Raw genomic sequence first — 5,945 nt, 5'->3', positions numbered from 1 at the left:
CCGCGCGCAGCTCCCCTCAGGCGGGGCCGCGCCGCCTCCCCCGCGCTCCCCCGGCCCTGCCCGCGGCGCTCAGCGCGCCTGGCCGGCGGCGGCGGCCACCCGACACCCGCCGCTTCCAGGAAGCCGCCGCCTCCCCCCCTCCCCGCCCATCCCCGGCCGCGCCGCGCCGTCTGGGGCCGCCGCCGCCCCGCGGGCTGCCGGGGAGGGCGGCGGCGGGGAGCCGCGGGGGGGGCGGGATGCGGCCCGGCGGCTGGCAGCGGGCCCGCCGCGGCCGTGCCCTCGGCTGCCGGCCACCCTGGGCGGCCCTGCGGCTCCCCCCCCCGCTCCCTAAGGGGGGTCCCCTCCGGCCTCCATCTTCCCCAGCCCGCCCGAGGAGCGCGGGGGGCTGAGCCCCGGCAGGGCGGCTGTGAGGGCTCACGCCTGAGGGGAGAGGGCTGTTGTCTGGGATAAATAACCCCGCCTCGGCTTAAAGGCAGGGGAATGGGCCTAGAGGGGAAAGAGGGAGCGGGGAGGGGCAGGCGAGGGCTTGTTCTGCAGCATTTCTGTAATGTAATTACACGAGATTTAAATGAGCGAGTGTTTCCTACTGAAAAATAATCACTGTTGTTACCCCCGAGCTCCACTACGCTGGATCGCCTGATCTATATGTTTAAAATGTCAAGCCCGGTGCAGGAGCGAGGGCTCAAAAAATATAATTCTCAGTCTAAAAATCTTTTGAGAGAGAGTGTGTGTGGCTGGCTGGCTTTCTGCAGTGCTGAGAACCGACAGTTCCCACATGAAAATCGGCTCATAATGCTTCTATGTTTTATTTCTGCCTTTACAGGATCTGGCCATTGTTTCTGTCTGGATCCATCACTAACTCACTCTGGGTCCACGGCAAACTTGCGAATATGCCTCCCCAAGAGCCGTCCAAGGTCTTGGGGCTGTTATCCCTGCTTCAGAGAAAGGGAACTGAAACATGCCCAAGGTCACCCAAGGAAATCTGCACTAGATTAGCACCTGAATCATTCATTCTGGTCACAGAAATGCTAATTTCATCAACCAACATCCGAGCGGAGCCTTGAATGATATGGCTGTATGGAAGATGTAGGTATTTCTGGTGCTGGTCCTACTCCATTAAGCTCAGTGGCAAATTTCATTGGCAGTGGAATGAGATCTGACCAAATATTTTCTTTGGGTTTGGTTCTCTTTTCATTAATGTTGTTTTATGTAAAACTGATGTAAGCAAGAGAAGATTTAGACTTTTTATTTAATTCTTTTATAAAATATTTTTTGAATTATTGTGGAATTATTCAACAAACATGCCGATTTCTCGTAACAGACTGGGATATCTCGAATGTCATAGACTTTTTTTTTTTGGTGCAATCTTTTATTTCTGCATTCTTTACAGCAGGAGTAGGAGATAATGGGGCTGGAATGTCCTTCTTGACTGTTCATGTTAGTTCTCTGTGTCAAGCAGGATAAAACTCCAGCTAATCCTGCCATAAATTTAGGTATTCCTAATCCTTCAGTATTCCCACTTTTCTTTAGGCATTAGGCATGTAATCAGTTCTGTGCCAAAAAAAGAATATTAAAGAAAAAGTTGGGACTGTAAGCAGCTGTCAAAAGTGAAAAAAAAGTACAAGCTGCCCAGTATTGCTCAAGTTCAGATGGTTTTAATAGCTCTCCCCTCTAACCTGTCTGGCTCTGCAGTCCCTCAGCACAGGAAAATTTATATTTGGGAGCATGCAGAGATCTCTCTTGGGGCTGTTTACATAGCTCAGTACTCTCAATACAGTGGTATAGTGGTGCTTTGTCCCCCTTATTGTAGTGTCCATTAAAGGTTTATATCTCTGCTCTTTGTAGGTATGGTAGAATTGGACAACTACCCCCAGCTAATGCACAGGGCTAGTGAAAAAAGGCATCCAAGTATGACATTCGGAGTTAGCGTGTGGCTAAGCATATCCTCTTGGGATTTAAACAGAAAAGAGTGGTTCCAGACGAGAGGGGACCTGTTGAGAGCTGCTGCCTCACAGGCAGGAGCCCAGTTTTAAGATGGGCTGCTGCTTGTAAAGGTGTGCGTTATCCCTCCTTCCCTGTGGAGCTGAGGTGGGGGCAGGAACTGCTCTACAGGATGTGGAAATCAATCCGGAGGTCAGGACATGTCGCAGGGGACTGGGTAGAAGGGAGAAGGGCTCAGAGCAGCTTCTCCAAAAGAAAGGAAGAACGAACGCTGCTTTGGGGAGGGAAAACAAAGGGAGGGTGGATGTCCCTGCTGCTAACGGTGAGCGGAAAATGCATTCCTGTCAACCTGCACAGTGTTGCTTCGCTGTGGTCTGCTCCACGGCTGTTACACCCCTTTCCTGATGCCACATCAGTAATTGGTGTTACGTGATCCCTTGCAAAAGTAACATTTCTGTCTCCTTCCCCCTTCTTCCTAGCTTGTGTTGAGTTTGTTCTTTCCTCTCCTGCTTAGCCCGTGGCTTATATTAGTGGTATGTTTAAAGAAGTGAGTTCATTTTCCTCTTCTAGGTTATATTTATTTCTTCGGGAGTTATCAGTTTGATGTATGTACACCTTATGAGGTGCTGCGCTTCTTGGCCACTCTTTTGCTAGGGGAGTTTGTTATTCTTGCTGTGGCTTGAAAGGGCTTGGGGGGGATGTAATTTTTTTATTATTAAAGAAAAGACAGCAAAAGGAAACCAACTTCAGCCTATGAAACTTCTCCAACATGGTGAACTTGGTGATCAGAATTGCTGAATGGCCACCATTTAATGACAGGCTTATAATTATCAAAGTGAACAGTGGAAATCGGGCTAGTTATTGGTATAACGAACTGGTGGTTATTTTGAAGACATCTACATTTTCTCAGGAGCAGGGAATTGGAAATTGGAAGCCAGTGCAGGGTGTCAACAGTGTACGTGTGACTGCTGCACACTCGGGAGAAGCCCGGCGACTGCAGTTCTCGTACTAAGTTGGGTACACTACGTAGATATTCCTGCTGTCCCATGGACATGTCAGCATGGGACAGGAGAACTCACAGGCAGACTTTGACTTAGGTGGGAGGATCCAAAGAAAAGGATCTGTCGGGTTTTGCATGGGAGCTGTCAAGGAGGATACAGGCAGAATCCTGGGTGAAGTGCAGCCACTGTTCCCAGCTCCGGGCTGGAGTGGTGGTCAGTGCCTCTCACTGCACATTTCTAGATGACCAGGTCTGCCTGCTTATCTAGCAATTCCATCACAGCCATCCCTGTTCTGCTGGCCTGTTTGGAGCCAGCTTGGGGAACCATCTCTGTGTGCCACAGGCACAAAGATGTTGGCCTGGCCTTACCACCAAAGGGAGTTTTCTCCCACTGGGAATGCTCCATGAACCATATAGCTGGTATGTCTTTCTGGCTGATGTGGAGGCTTTACAAGCAAGCCAGCTGCGGTGAGGAGGCCACAGCCACACAGCTCCCAACTTTGGTTCTTATAAACACCAAAATAGACAATGGGGGGAAAAAAATAGAAATAAACAAGCTGGCTGCTTTTGATTAGGAGCAGCCCTTCTTCAGTCTGCACTAAAAGCACTCATGTTTGCTTAACAGTACAAATAATTAATCATGTGAAAGGGGATTCCTGGACCAGGATAAGATGGCAGGACCTTTTACTTACTCCCACGGGACCATTTCTGGTGGCTTCCACTAGCATCTTGCTGGCATTCTCCGGGGGGTGAGGCCTGTAGAAATGTGCAGGGAGCAGTGAAATGGTTCCTTTGTCATCAGGCAGTTCTGGATCAGGCCCACTGTGTGAGTGTCCCTGTTGTCTCCAGTCTGTGGGAGGTTCCTCCCTTTTGTGCATGGGTGCTGCTAAAATAAGATGATGGAATTGTTTCTGTAAATCCATGAATCAGAATGACCAACCTGACTGGCCTTAGGGACGGTGGTTTTATGCCTTGATGCTATGGCTGCACACTGATTTTCACACTTGGCAGCAAAGCGTATCTCTGCTTAGCAAACAGTGGGTTATCTGGCGTAAAAACAAACACCATCTGCAAGTTCTACCAAGGGCATATGAAATTAAGGTTTCTTGACTGTATTCCCAGCTTCTCTACCAACTCCCCACGAGCCTCAGTTTGTGCACCTGTAGAGCGGGGATAGACATCCATATATGCCTTACAGGAATGAACGGGGTGATGTTTGATTGAGAAATGTCTGTGCTAAGAGATGCTCAGATGAAGGATGTAGCTGTGAACAGTTCTCACTGCTCTTATTAGACCCTGCTAGCAGAAGGGAGAAATAGTTCTATGCTGCCTTGCTTTAAATGGGGCAGAGTGTGAGGCACAGATACAAATGAAAATTGCTCAGATTGTTTCTTTTTTCTTTTCCCCTGCAGAGAACCTGGCCCTGATTCTGCTGTCATGCTGGTGTGGAAGAGCAATTCAACTGGTGTCAGAGGATTTCCATTGACATAAATCTAGTGTAAGCAGGAGTATCATGGGGCTCTATATTGGACATTTTCCACTTTCAGGGGTGAACATGTGGACTTCTCTCAAGCAGACGAGCATCAACAGGCTGCTTCTTTATCCTTGCCCTTAATTTTTGTTCTATTTGTCTGTTATTTAACTGTGTACATTTCTGAATTCTATTCCATGTGTCTTCCATAAATGCAAATGGAGGTGGGCATTAGAATAAGCCATAGTTAAACATTCTAGAGACACTTTTCTACTTGACACTGGTAATCCCTTCCAAATTGGCAATAATATATGGATTTTGCTGTCTATAGGCAGGCAGCTTTGCTGGTATTTATAATGATGGATAATGATAATTTTATTAATTACTTCTGTAGCTTTTTGAAGTGTTGAAAACTTCCTGCAGAACAAACGAGCCCCCTACGCCAAGGAACTTTGCAAAGGTATGTCTGATAAAGAATATTGAATTAGACTGAGATGTGAGTACATAAGGTCAAGCTTACTATTCTGCTTTCATACGACTTCTCCAGAAACTGCCACAATAATAAATAATAATGATTACCTAATTAACTGTAAGGCGTAATAGCAGCTTTTATCCAACATCTTAAAAAACTCTTTGAAAGGTGGATTTTGCAAATGTAGAACGGCAGCACAGGGATGAACAGCTTGATTTCTGTCAGACAATGTGGAACTTGCCAAAGGGATACAGAGGGGAGTGGGTAGCAAAAAGGGATTGAATTCATGCTTCATGCAGCACTGTCCAGTGCCTCATTTTTGTGGGTGGTTGTGCCACACAGTTCACACAGTGCCAGACATCCTTCTCACAGTGTGCCGCCTTGTCTGCCTTTCTTTTTTATGTGACCCGGAGCCCTGGGTAGTGTCTTTCAGGCATATCTTTGAGATGTGTACTCCTAGAAACCTAGATCTGGCTGTAGAGTCTTTTTTTTCTTCTGAGCAAGAGGGTTGTGTCCTCAGCACCCAGGGAGCAGCCCTCCCAGGATAACCTTACACCTGAAATCTGCAGGCTCAGAAAGGTTCTGAGTGAGACGTGCACTGATGGCAAATGCACAGTTCACACACAGTCCTGCATGCAGGCAACAATGTGTAGAGTATCTTGAAACATTTGCAAGATTACAAGAAAATACTTACTGCTGGTCTCCTTCTAGACCATTCTGGGTTTTTTTTAAAAAAACACGTGGAAGCAGCTTCTCTAACACAAATGTATTTACTGTAGGTTTTCCCTCCCCCTCGTCATTTCTGCCAAAAGAACTGGAGAGCTGTGGTCAATGGCATCGCTGAAGGACACGAGGACGTGTGGGCTGACAGACAGTAAGTTTGCTACAGCAAATATTGCAGTCTTTTCCAACAGAGGCAAAGCAAATCACATGTTGTCAGTGGTACTGCAGGTCAAGCATGAAGTTTTGCCAGCTTCCCCACTCTGAGCAGAAACAGAAATCCAGGCAGCGAAGGGAGACAGAAAAGGTGGCTGACTGACTAGCTGCCTACTCAGAGCTGC

The 5,945-nt window shown here is 47.7% G+C and overlaps 1 long non-coding RNA gene across 1 annotated transcript; it reads left to right on the top strand.

Annotated features, from left to right (window-relative positions):
- The first annotated feature begins 1,026 nt into the window (after window positions 1-1,026).
- LOC141954027 (uncharacterized) lies at window positions 1,027-4,853 on the top strand. Its single transcript, XR_012632067.1, has 3 exons — window positions 1,027-1,086; window positions 4,354-4,439; window positions 4,807-4,853. It is a non-coding gene; the product is annotated as an uncharacterized LOC141954027 (long non-coding RNA).
- Window positions 4,854-5,945: the final 1,092 nt, after the last annotated feature.

The sequence above is a fragment of the Strix uralensis genome, chromosome 23 (assembly GCF_047716275.1).
Source record: "Strix uralensis isolate ZFMK-TIS-50842 chromosome 23, bStrUra1, whole genome shotgun sequence".
Taxonomy (NCBI): domain Eukaryota; kingdom Metazoa; phylum Chordata; class Aves; order Strigiformes; family Strigidae; genus Strix; species Strix uralensis.
This window is presented reverse-complemented; position numbering and strand designations above follow the sequence as displayed.